At 39.6% G+C, this 13,422-nt stretch overlaps 1 long non-coding RNA gene across 7 annotated transcripts in view; it reads left to right on the plus strand.

Annotated features, from left to right (window-relative positions):
- Nucleotides 1-9,083: 9,083 nt before the first annotated feature.
- LOC110142181 (uncharacterized) overlaps nt 9,084-13,422 on the plus strand; it is a 175,373-nt gene continuing 171,034 nt past the window's right edge. For all 7 annotated transcript variants that reach the window (XR_011490590.1, XR_011490588.1, XR_011490591.1 and 4 more), the window contains exon 1: nt 9,084-9,159. This is a non-coding gene — a long non-coding RNA (uncharacterized lncRNA). The remainder of the gene's footprint in view (nt 9,160-13,422) is intronic.

Here is a 13,422-nt window from a genome sequence, read left to right on the forward strand (position 1 = left end):
ACACATACACAATTATAAGAAAAATATTCAAAATGGAAAGATTTTCTGGTTCAGTATTCCTACTGGTACCTAAACATGCCCTGATGCTTCACTGGCAAAGATGTTAATGTAATATTACCTTGTCATTCATACTGAGAGGGTTTTGGCTAAATCAACCCGCAGGACAAATGACCATGTTTATAACTTGACTGACCTGTTAGGTGTGTCTTGCAGGGACCACAAATTAGTGAACTGTGAACCAAATATAGCACACAGATTTGCTTGGTGCGGCCTGTATGGTGTTTTGAAATTTTTGAATTAATTGCCAAAACTTAAAAATTAAGAGATTTAACATAACAGTCCAGTTTCCCAGTGTCTCTTGAAAAGAAATCAGAAGATTGGGCAACACTGTGTCCAAAGCCTTAGGAACTGCTGACCGGGTAACTTCCCATCTGAGCTGTGTAGCTGCTGCCCCCTGTAGATGGGACATGCATTCTTCAGTTTGTATCACCCCTGTGTGTAGCCTGGTCCTTTCTTTATGGTAGACAGTATCCACATCTTTATTAAAAGTGAGACAGGAAACTTTTCAAAGCAATTTTTCCAGGTTGCTTTGGGTACCTGTTACTGAATGATTTTCTATAAAAAGTTTTTTTGGACAAAAATCTTAAGAGATGTACAAATAAAGTCTAATAAAATAATTTTAGAAGAAAAAAAATGTGAGGCAAGAAATAGCTGACATAGAGGGTACTTGTGTATGTAGACTTGGTCTCATGTACATAATGTATATGATTTTGTGGACATTTGAGTCTACTACCCTTGTACAGTGTGTGAAGAGATAATACTGTGTGCTGCTAAGTCTAAGATGCCCATTTTCCCTCATATTTGACCAGCTCTGAAATCGAGAGTCACTGTAGAATCGCTGTCAGCCAGGCAGCAGTCACGGTGGAGTGGCCGCTGCCCGCAGACGTCATCACTGTTTTTGTTGCTGTGCCGATTGAGATTATGTGCAATGCTGAGGAGGTGCATGGTGAGTGTAATTGTTATTTCAATTTCAGACGTCCTCAACAAGAAGCCTGTTATTCAGCCTTGCCACGAAAAGTGACCGTCTATGCAGAAAGACAGCCGCTGGCCATGAATTGGATAGTAGCTGAAGCCAATGTTTTTTGCAGGAGGAATGACTGCAATTCCTTCTTTTCTTGGAAAGAGCAGCCAGACACTTCAGGAGACTAAGGAGGGGAAAATCTTACAGGTCTAGGAGGCTTTGTTACATTTTGTTACTGAGATAAGTGCAGAAGTATTCCCGTTACAGGCCAAACAGTGCAATAGGAGGCAAGAGAAAATGTCAAATAATTTGGAAGAGATGAAAGAAATTTCTGGCCAAAGCAGACTGTGTGGCCCGCCCAGGCTGCAAGTAGAACCAACACTACTGTGTCAGTGACTGATTGGGAGTGTATATTCTTTTTTGTATTGCTGCCTAAAATGGTGACTCTCTCCATCAGTGATGTCTTAAATTCAGGAAAATATGGTAAAATACCACCTGCTGTTGTTGTTCAGTCTCCAAGTCATATCCGACTCTTCATGACCCCATGGACTGCAGCGCACCAGGCTTCCTTGTCCCTCACCATCTCCTGGAATTTACCCAAGTTCATGTCCATGAATTGGTGATGCCATGCAACCATCTCATCCTCTGTCACCCTCTTCCCCTTCTGCCTTCAATCTTTGCTAGCACCAGGGTGTTTTCCAATGAGTTGACTGTTTGCATCAGGTGGCCAAAGTATTGGAGCTTCAGCTGCAGCATCAGTCTTTCCAAAGAGTATGCTCAGGGTTGATTTCCTTTAAGATTGAGTGGTTTGATCTCCTTGCTGTCAAAGGGACTCTGTATGACTGTCTCTAGGTGGTATATAAAAAAAAGGCAAAATACCACCGTTTTGTCACAGAGAGTGAAGAAAGTCAGAAAGACAAAAACAAATATCATATATTAACACATATGTGGACTCTGAAAAAGCTGGTATAGATGATCTTATTTACAATGCAGAAATACAGAAAGACATAGAGAACAAACATATGGACACCAAGGAGGAAAGTGGGCTGGTGGGATAAACTGGGAGATTGGGATTGACATATATACACCATTGATACTATGTATAAAATAGATAACTAGTGAATTGAGAGAGTAGTGTGGAAACACATATACCGTATGTAAAACAGGTAGCCAGTGGGAATTTTCTGTATGGCTCAGGGAGCTCAGGTGATTCAGTGGTACTCTGTGATGACCTAGAGGGATGGGAGGCGGGAGGGAGGCTCAAGAGTGAGGGGACATATATGTACCTATGGTTGATACAGGTCAATATATGGCAGAAACCAACGCAATATTGTGAAGCAATTGTCCTTCAATTAAAAATAAGTAGATTTTTAAATTAAAAAAAGATAACTCGTGAGACTCTGTATAGCACAGAAAACTCTTTACTCGGTGCTCTGTGATGACCTAAGTGGAAATAAAATCCCCGAAAGAGGAGATATATGTATATGCATAGCTGATTCACTTTACGGGGCAGCAGGAACTAACACAGGGGAAGCCTGGCGTGCTGCAGTCCATGGGGTCACGAAGAGTCGGATGCAACTTGGTGACCAAACAACAAGAAGAACAAGAAACTTGTGCAAGACTGTAAAGCAACTATACTCCAATAAAAATTAAAAAGAGTCAAACAAAAAGAAAAATATGGGAAATAAAGCCAAAAATCAGTGTTGAGTGCAAAAAAAAAAAAAAAAAAAAAGAAGGGCTACCTGAAAGTTGTGACTTAAGTTTTGTTTGCAGCCAGATGAGGACTGCAGTCTGGGAAACAGCCTCTCAGACAGCTCTGAGGGACTGCTCCGAAGAGGCAGGGGGGGGTCAGTGTACATCTGGTTTTGTTGAAGGACGGTACGTGTAGTTGAGCACACATTTTGGCAGATGGTCGCTGCTAGTCATGAGGAGCAGATGTCACCATTTATGATTATAGTGCTTTTCTAGATAAGTGAAGATACAAGAAACTGGGCTCGTAAAATCTCGTGAAATTATTTAACTGTCTGAAGACATGTTCTGCCAGTTTTTTCCCAGAGCACAGAGAGTCTCACCCCTGATCTCCACCCTGAACTCCTTCCAGGAGGTGTTGAAAGTCAATGACCGCAGTGGCTAGTGAATTCATTCTTGTAGACAAGCGATAACTTTCAGTTGGCAACAGGAAGAACTAATTGAGCTAGCCATCGACACCATCCCTTCACCTAGCAACTACCCACTTTTTTCGAAATTGCTTCTTTTCCCTTTCTGAGCACTGAGGGAAAGAGAAATGGAGGCAAAATTAATAAATGGTGTAGCTCTTAAGAAACAGTAAATGCTGGCGAAGCAGAACACAGAACCTGAGATTGGTGCTCGGTCATAATAAGTAACACAACCTCCCAAGCTGCCTGTAAAATTTTAAAGGAAAGGTAATTAAGACCAAAACACCAGAGAATCATCATCCCAAGTATTTCCGAGTTAAAAAAGGGCATTTTTTAATGCTAAGAGTTTTGGAGGAAGTCACGAGTGAAGGGCGAGGTGAACTTGACTTACTGCCGTTACAGACAGCAAAACCCACTGTTCAGGACAGGGACACATCCACCCTTTGTCATGCGTTATTACTTAGAGTGCGTGCCATAGGACAAATGTTTGTTATTAGCAGAAGTTTCATGGACAAGTTTTATCATCCGTTTTCTGGTCCACTCCAATTTAACAACTATTTTCTATTTTGCCTGCAGGCTAGAAAGCCAAGTTTATGCCAAAGACATTTCTATTTTCGCTGTCATGGCCCTAAATGAACATTTTGTTTTGAAAAGGAACTGGAAAAATACATGCAAGAAGGAGAATGTAATTTACTTTTTGACGTTTTCTAAAATAATATAAAGCGATTCCAAGCAACAAATAGCTGCTTGCTTCAGTTATCTTTCCAGAAAGTGAATTACTGGCTTTGGTTTGATTGGAAAAGACTTGTTGTTACTCTGCAAAGGTCTGCCTTGTTAATGCACATATTTGGGGCATTGTCTAGTTTTACCTCTGCTCAAGGGGCTTCCTAGGTGGCTCAAGTGATAAAGAATCTGCCTACCAGTGCAGGAGTCTCAGGGGACTCAGGTTTGATCCCTAGGTTAGGAAGATCCCCTGGAGGAGAGCATGGAAACCCACTCCAGTATTCTTGCCTAGAGAACCCCATGGACAGAGGAGCCTGGTGCGTTATAGTCCATGGGGTCCCAAAGAGTCGGACATGACTTAGCGTCTGAGCATGCATACACCTCTGCTCACAGAACCCCTGAAATGGCCTTGGAAGTTATGAAATTCACTTGGGTATTTAGTGTTTCTCGCATTTTAAAGTTATGATATCAACCAAATAAAATGCTAATTGGAAATAGCCTCATCTTATCTCTTTTGGTAAAATCCTTGACTCCCAGGCCTAATTAGCACATCTTTTATTTGGAAAACAAAATGGGAATGGCCTTTCATAAAAGTTAACCACACATGCTCCTCTCTACAGAGGGAAAACCAGAGCACAAGGTAAAAGATGACTTTCCCTAGCCAGTTTCTGCTTTCACTTTTAAATTGCTGAATGATTTTGCCCTTGGGCTGACGTGTTTTCATACCCTTTACAGTTTTCTAAAAGTGAGATTATGGTGATTGTTTCGAGAGTATCACTGTAACATGTTGAAAGCCAATTGAAAAATAGCTGCTGTTCATTGCTAGAAATTTTGCACTTGGATAGAAATAAAGCTGGGAGGTGTCAGAAGCTTCATTGGGCTGGAACATATCAACATACTTTTAGTTTATACAAGTTTGTGATACAGAATAGGCACTTAATAGATATTTGTTGAATAAACTCTATGACTTATGCATACAAAAATGCCTGTGTATGAGCTATACATACTATCAATAAAATTTGAAATTAGGACATGTCCTACAAGTAAAATATTTATGATTAATCAACAGATGAACTCAGTAATGACAACCATGCTAGTAGCAATTTTTAAGTTAATAATAATAATTCATTTTGCTCTTCCGCTGTTAGCTCCAACACAGATAGTGACTCCCAGACTTCAGTAAACTGTAAGCAGATGAGAAGTCTCTAGAGCAATCACCAGATTCGATCTTTGTTAGGTTACAAAGCTCCATCTTCATCCTCCAGTAGGGTAAGACCAAGAAGGATCTTTTCACTGGTTATACTTGGTTGAGATGAGAAGAGCAAAAAGACAGACTTTAATTTATTCATTGATACATTCCATATATCTATGTGAAAGGGGCAAGTTATATGAAATTTCAGGGGATGGAAGAAAGCCATTCATACATGGACCAGAGCATCCTCTTTCAACTTTACCTAGAAATTCTCAAGAACCTCTCAATTAAGTTAATTTGATTTGAGAGGGATTTGGAAAAGTTTAAGAATCCAAGCCGTTCTCTGGTGGGCTCAGTGGTAAAGAAGCCGCTGGCCAATGCAGGAGATGCAGGTTTCATCCCTGGGTTGGGAAGACCCCCTGGAGAAGAAAATGGCAATCCACTCCAGTATTCTTGCCTGGGAACTCCCATGGACAGAGGAGCCTGGAGGGCTGCAGTCCATGGGGTCACAGGAGAGTCGGACTGAGTGACAAAACAACAAGACAATATGTGCCAAACTAGGTACAGTGCAAGGGTGGTCAGCCAGGAGAGGCTGACACCATCCTGCTCAAATTGTTTACTTAGGTGTGAATATTTTCATAGACTATAATTTAAATTGCTAAGTTATTTTATACTCACTTCCAAGTACATGTAGGTATATTAGATTACAGTAATTAATGCTATGAATAGTTAAGACTTCTATCATAGATTTAAATTTTGGAGAACAAAAAGTTCTGTATTGGCCTATGGAATGTCAAAAATAATAATAATTGATTTCTTTTGTAATTCTGTTTTTCATTCCATGCATTTATCTCTTGGTTTCACCAAAGAGTTGAAGAAGTCCATGGCACTATAGTACTTTTAATAAAAGGAAACCCTGGACTTGCTCTACTGAAATAACTGTTAAAATATATGAGGGAGAATGCATTCTACATGCCTTAGTTTGTTAGAACTTTGAACTGATGCTCAGGTCAATGAGCCTTCCTTTTATGACAGCTTTGGGAGGATGACTTGGGAGCAGCATGAAACAAGCTGGTGTGGTTTAAATCTTGGTGGAGAGTTATAGGCTTGTCCTGGATGCTACCAAGCACAGTTCTACAGTACACCATAACTGAATTAATTTTCAAGGAACTTCAAATATGGACACTAAAGGAAAATGGCAAAAACTACTAAATTTCACTCCTGGGAAGTAAATGTTCCTTGTAGTATTAGTACAGTATCATGGGCCCAGTTAACTAATTGGGAGAAAATGGTTTGTTTGTTTTTGGGGGGGACTAAATATCTAACTGTGACATGTGTCTATAGTTATGGGCATAAAGAGAGAAAGGAAATAGTGTGAGCTCTGTATTCGGACTTTGTTGGCTGACAGAACGGTGGATTGTTCATATGTATTGAGCGTCCATGTTGCTCAATAAATGGCCCAGGCATTGTGCTAGCTTTTGAAGGGTCTATAAAGTAAATGAGACAATTTAAGAAAATGAGTATATTATTTGGGCCCAGAGAATGATCATTATTTCCCTAGAATGTGAATATTTTGTTAAATGACATTGCTATGACTTTAAACAGTTAATTCTACTAAGATTTATCATCGGGAAACAATTGAATTAACTAGTTCTCCTTTCCTCTAGAAATTCCCAGACTATTAATATTCATTGTCATACCAAGCACCAAATGTGGACTCCCTGAAGAGGATAGCACATAGAGAAGGGAGCCTCCCTCTATGAGAAGGGAGTTGAGTTGGTGAAGTCACTAGATATCAGTGAGGGATCTAGGGCACTTGGAAGGTTTTCTTGACCCAAAAGATCTCTCCTGGATTGTCTGAGATGGTTCACCTTATTGAATAGCTCTTCCCTAGAGAATCATTGAAGTGAATGAAGCCTTCTTGTTAGGACTGGCCTCAAATGTGGACACACAATTTCTAATAAATCTTCAGAGCAGAGCTAGGTGCAAGTGGGGACTTTGAATAACATTTTATAAACAACGTATGACTGTCAGAAAGGAAACAGACACAAGAATATAAAACTAAATGATTTGCCACATAAGGAATAATTCCTGGAGACATTACCAAGATGACAACTTAGGGTCTTGAATTCAAGTGTAGGGTCTGAATAGACATTTTTCCAAAGAAGGCATCCAAATGGCCAACCGGTGCATGAAAAGGTACTCAGCATCACTCATCATCTGAGAAAGGCAAATCAAAGCCACAGTGATATAAGACCTCACAACTGTTGAAATGGCTGTTATCAAAAAGTAACGATAACCCTATATGCAAAACAGATAAAGAGACACATGTGCAGAACAGACTCTGGGACTCTGTGGGAGAAGGCAAGGGTGGGATGTTCCGAGAGAATAGCATTGATCAAGTATACTATCAAGGGTGAAACAGATCACCAGCCCAGGTTGGATGCATGAGACAAGTGCTCAGGCCTGGTGCACTGAGAAGACCCAGAGGGATGGGATGGAGAGGGAGGTGGGAGGGGGAATAGGGATGGGAAACACATATAAATCCATGGCTGATTCATGTCAATGTACGGCAAAAACCACTACAATATTGTAAAGTAATTAGCCTCCAACTAATAAAAATAAATGAAAAAAGAAAGTTAAGAAATGAAAAGGTTGGCGAGGATGTGGAGAAAAGGGAAATTTTGTGCACCGTTGGTGAAAATATAAACTGGTATAGCCACTGTGGGAAAAACAGTATACAAGTTCCTCAAAAAACTAAAAATAGACCTACCATGTGAGGCAGTGTTTCACTTCTGGGTGTATATCCAAAGGAAATAAAGTCATTACCTGGAAGAGATATCTCTGTACTCCCATATTGATTGCAACATTTTTCATAGTAGTTGAGATATGAAAACAACCTAAGTATCCACCAACAGATGAAAACGGGAGATATTGTTCCATTATATATAATATTTCCATATATGTAGTAATATTATTCAGCCACGAGAAAGAAGGAAATCCTATCGTTTGTGGCAACATGGATGGACCTTGTGCATTTTACACGAAGTGAAATAAACCAGACAGAGAAAGACAAGATATATCACTTATATGTAGAATCTGAAAAAAAAGTTGGACTCATAGAAATCAGGTGCAGAATGGTGATTGCTAGCAGCTGGTGGGGTCAGGGGACTAGGGAGAGGTTGATAAAAGTGTACAAAATTTCAGTTATAAGTTCTATAAGAACTGAGGATCTAATGTGTACCACAGTGACTGTAGTTGATAATCCTTTATTGTATAACTAAAATTATCTGGATGTTCCCTAGAGGTCCAGGGGTTAAGGCTCTATGCTCCCACCGCCAGGGCGTAGGTTCAGTCTCTGCTCGGGGAACTGAGATCCGTGAGCTGATTTAAAAAAAAAATTAAAATTTGCTGAGCCAAGAGAGTAGAACTTCAGTGTTCACACCAAATAAAGAAAAAAGACAATTATGTGAGGTGTAAGGGATATGTTAATGAAGGGGACTTTCACATTATGTACACATATCAAATCACCATGTTGTACACTTTAAATATAATTTTATTTATCAAATATATGTCGATAAAATTAGGGGGGGTTGAGGAATAACTTCTTTCTCTTGAGGTTGTGGTCCAGCCGTCCAGAGAAGCCATGCTTCCTGCTCCACCTGGGGACGCCCTCTGGCACCTTCACGCCCCCCAGGCTTATTGGGGTCCCAACCCCGGAAGGAAGCTCAGAGAGAAGAGCTGTCAGTCCTGTGGCCCGGCCCCTTCCTGATGCCAGAGATCACATCTGTTTTGCTTGTCCTTCCCTGAGCAGTTGTTCATCGAGTGCCCACCCTCTGCCAGATGCTTGGGATGTGTCAGGAAACTGGAGAGACAAAAGCAAAACAAAACTGTCATCGAGCGAAACACAATAAGGAAGTTTGAGTGGAATGAATTCTGTGCCGTGGGGGAAAAAAAAATAGGGTGAGGAAGGTCAGAAATGCCAGGGTGGGCTGTCTTTACCGTATAGGATAGAGTGGTACGCAGAGGACATCTGGAGAAGGCAGAGCTGAGACAGATTGAAAGAGGTACAAGAATTAACCTCGGGAATATATGCTGGTGGGGGAGCAGATTGTGTACCAGGCAGAGGAAGGAACCAGGGCCTAGAGCTTAAGCTGGTTGCTAATTACAGCAAGCGTGCAGAGACCAGTGTGGCTGGAGAAAGGGACGGGGTGACCAGGAGCAAGTGTCAAGGGAGGCTTAGAGGCCGCAGTAAGGACTTCGGCTTTTGCTGAGTGAAGTGCAGTCACTGGAGGGATTCGAGCAGAAGTGTGGCGTGATTTGAACTTAAGTTTTATCAGAACCATTTGAGCTGCACTGTTAAGAGTACACTATCGGGAAGCAAGGGGAAGGCTGAGGAGTCTGTGTGGAGGGTGTTATAGTATTCCAGTCGGGACAGTCCTGCAATTGCCCACGCTACCAGAGCTTTAATGGTGGAGGTGGTAGAAAGGAGCCGTGCTCTGGTGATATTCTGAAGGCAGAGACAATGGGATTCCTTTTTCTGTTTTTTAATTGGAGCTTAATTGTTTTACAATGCTGTGTTGGTTTCGGCTGCACAACAATGTGAATCAGTCATAATTATATATATCTGAAGTGACTTAGCACGCATGCCTCCCTCTTTAGCCTCCCTCCCCCCTCCCATCCTATCCCACTAGGTCATCACAGGCTGGGCTCCCAGTGTTACAGAACACTTTCCCACTAGTTATCTGTTTTACACCTGATAGCGTATATATGTCAATGCTGCTCTGTCAATTACTCCTACTCTCTCCCCCAGCTGTGTCCATATGTCCATTTTCTACATCTCTATCTCCATTCCTTCTCTGCAAATAGTACCCTGCATCAGTACTATTTTTCTAGATTCCATATATGTGCATTAATATGCAATATTTGCTTTTCTCTTTCTGACTTACTTCACAGGCTGTGGGTTCATCCACCTCTCTAAAACTGTCTCAAATTATTATGGCTGTGTAATATTCTATTATATATATATATATTATATGTAATATATATATATATATCATATCTTCTTTATCCATTCATCTGTTGATGAATATCTAGGTTTCTTCCATGTCTGAGCTATTGTAAACAGTACTGCAGTTTTTCTGAATTGTGATTTTCTCAGGGTATATGCCCAGTGATGTAATTGCTGGGTCCTAGGGTAGTTTTATTCCTAGTTTTTAAAGGAATCTCCATACTGTTCTCCATAGTGGCTGTATCAATCTGTGTTTCTGCCAACAGTGCAGGAAGATTCCCTTTTCACATCCTCTCCAGCATTTATTGTTTGTAGTTTTTTTTTCTCTGATGGTGTGAGTTGATACCCCATTCTAGTTTTGAGTTTATACCCATTCTAGTTTTGTTTTGTATTTCTCTAATAATAAGCAATATTGAGCATCTTTTCATGTGTTTATTGGCCATCTATGTGTCTTAAGAGAAATGTTTGTTTAGGTCTTCTGCACATTGTTTTATTGGATTTTTCTGATATTGAGCTGTATGAGCTGCTCATGTATTTTGGAGATTAATCCTTAGTCAGTTGCTTCTTTTGCAGTTATTTTCTCCCATTCTGAGGGAGACAACCGGATTTCTTAATGGATTGAATATGGAGTTTGAGAAAAGGGGAGGAATCAGGTATTTTGAGCAACTGGAAAAAAGTTGTTAGCAGCTGACCGTGGGAGCATGTTGCTGAGTCAGAATATGAGACCCTTAGATATGAGCACATTGAATTGGAGGTGCCTTTTAGATTTCCAAAAGGACAAGCTGAGTGGGGTGTTGGATATGTGATCTCCAAGGAGTTCAGAATATGCCACTCTAACATATGCTTCTTTAGCATATTGATTATTTCGAGTCAAGGGTGCTTGAAAAACAGCAGATGCAAGAAAAGCAGTCTGATCTTCCTTCTTTTTCTTAAAAATAGGACATGAAATTTCTATTTGAAAGCTGTCCTACCTATACAGTAAATCTCCTATGGACGAATAAGTTCTGTTCCAAGAGCATACTCGTAAGTCTAATTTTGTTTCTAAGTTACCCAAGGTGTCCAGCCAACACATTCAGCTATATGCTGCTGCCTTTCCTCTGGCTTCTGGACATCCTGGGCTTGAAATAAAGATGCTGCACTACTGTCCTCTCTACAGTGCTATACTGTGAAGTTCACAAAAGTGCAGCTGCTTGTAGAGGATGCATGCAAGTGACAATGCCTGCCAGACACATGAATCAGCTCACGTGATTGGATATGTGACCACTCGTTTGCATCTTTGAACATTCATAACTTGAAGGTTCGTGTGTAGGGGACTTACTGTACCAGAAGGAAAGTAACATTCTCATCCTCAAGGACAAGAAACTGAAATGGAGAGAATTCTACATAAATAAACCTTGTTAAAATAATTCTTATCTTCCTTCAGCCTCCTTACGTGGTTTAGTCACATTTCCGCAACTGCCTCTCTTTGTTCAACCTGATGCAAAAAAAAAAAAAATAGGTTTTGCCATTTCTTTGGGTTAGAATCCCATGTCACATAAAATTTCTACTAAATTTGTATGCTTTTCTCCTGTTGCTCTGTCTTATGTCAATTTAATTCTCAGGCCCAATTAAAAGAACCCTAAGAGGGTCGAGGTAAAAGTTTTTCTCTTCTACAGTCTCCAGTTTGGACAATGGTTCGGGCTGGAGAACACGGTCAGGTGTCTAGTAAGACCTCAATAAGTATTCATAGAATGAAAGAATGAATGAATTTAAGGTTTGTCTTCCAAGGTCCAGTTTTCTGTCTGAGGACTTTCCTCTTCCCCAGATAATTATCACAGAAATATTAATTCTCTTTAGTGGAGACATCAGTCTGTTTGATATCACAAGACAACATTGTCAAAACATAGCAGAGTGAGTCTAGCAAATCTACCAAAGTACAGATTTATATTTATATGTAAACTGGGTGTAGGTGGGAATGTTGGTTGGATGGGTGGCTATTATAATTTTTGCAAGGTCATTGAACAAATGGAGAATAAGATGGGGCCAAGGAAAGTGACATGGGTCTTAAATACATAGGGCATACTCCTAAAAAAGGAGATTAAGAGATGTAAAAATCAGTACCATGAGATCGAAGGCCTCTAGGAGGCATCATATGTTACTGTTTGACCTGAAAATGCTCTCAGCAGTTCAGAGAGGGCAGAGGTGAACATCTAGGTTTTAGATTCTATGATGTATATAGGCTCCCTTCTTTCCCCATTTGCTCCATGTGCTTTTCTAGAAAATTTGTCCCTGTGGGAGACAAAATAGCTTAGCTATGGGAGGAATTGCCCTCAATTGTAGTAATAGGGTAACACAACTTTAATTTTTAAAAAATGAAACTTCCCTATCCAGTCAAAAGTCATGTAGGTCTTTCATACACAAAACGCTTCTATAAAAGTAATTAAAACAACATGAAAGAATTACCAACTTGGCGGAGAGTCTTTTTAAACAGCCCTACTAGTTTGTTTATGAATGTGGTTTTCTAAAGACATGCTTAGAATTCTTTGCAAATAAATATTTGCATGATATTTTTGTACAAAGATTAATTTGTCCTGGGAGAAAATGAGTTATGAGAAATATTCTTGTGCATAGCTTCACACTTTCAGTGATATTATGGATTTATAGAATTATTATTATTAAGTGAAAATTTTGGTGAAATTAATTTAAAATGTGGGCCATAGTCAAACTGTGGGATATGCTGTTTTAAATAATTTACTACAGAGATAAAGGAAAACAAAAAGCATATCAAGATGACAGTAGTTTAGCCATTTTAAGAAATCAGTCTCACTAGAGGCTAAGTTACCCTCTTTATAAGATCATATATTGAGTTCTGCTACTTATATCTGATAGTGACTGTACATCTGTGGAATACTGTTAAAAGATAATTCATCTTTTTGTAAAAATAAACACAAATTTGGTTGTTGGACAAGGCCATTTGTACACAAAATATTACTTTTTCACCTAACAAGAAAAGATTTGAAAATTTTGCATCTGAATCATCTTTTTCTTCTACTCAGACTGATTCTTTTGTTTATATCATATTCATCATCAATGAATGTTTTTTACTTGGTTTGGTTCTTTATTTTGGCAATTCCCAGACATTCTATTTGTCTTTACATCAGTTTTCTTAGAATAGAATATGTTAGTTAATTTCGGCAACAAAAACTCTTATAGTTTTATGATGTTAAATTAAATGTTATCAGGAGGGAAATAAAACTGGAATTTGGAGTAGGTATCAGAAATATATTTATCAAAGTACGGCAACTGAAACTATAAATTCAGGTAGTAGGTGACTAGATTT

The sequence above is a fragment of the Odocoileus virginianus genome, chromosome 12, assembly GCF_023699985.2.
Source record: "Odocoileus virginianus isolate 20LAN1187 ecotype Illinois chromosome 12, Ovbor_1.2, whole genome shotgun sequence".
Classification (NCBI taxonomy): domain Eukaryota; kingdom Metazoa; phylum Chordata; class Mammalia; order Artiodactyla; family Cervidae; genus Odocoileus; species Odocoileus virginianus.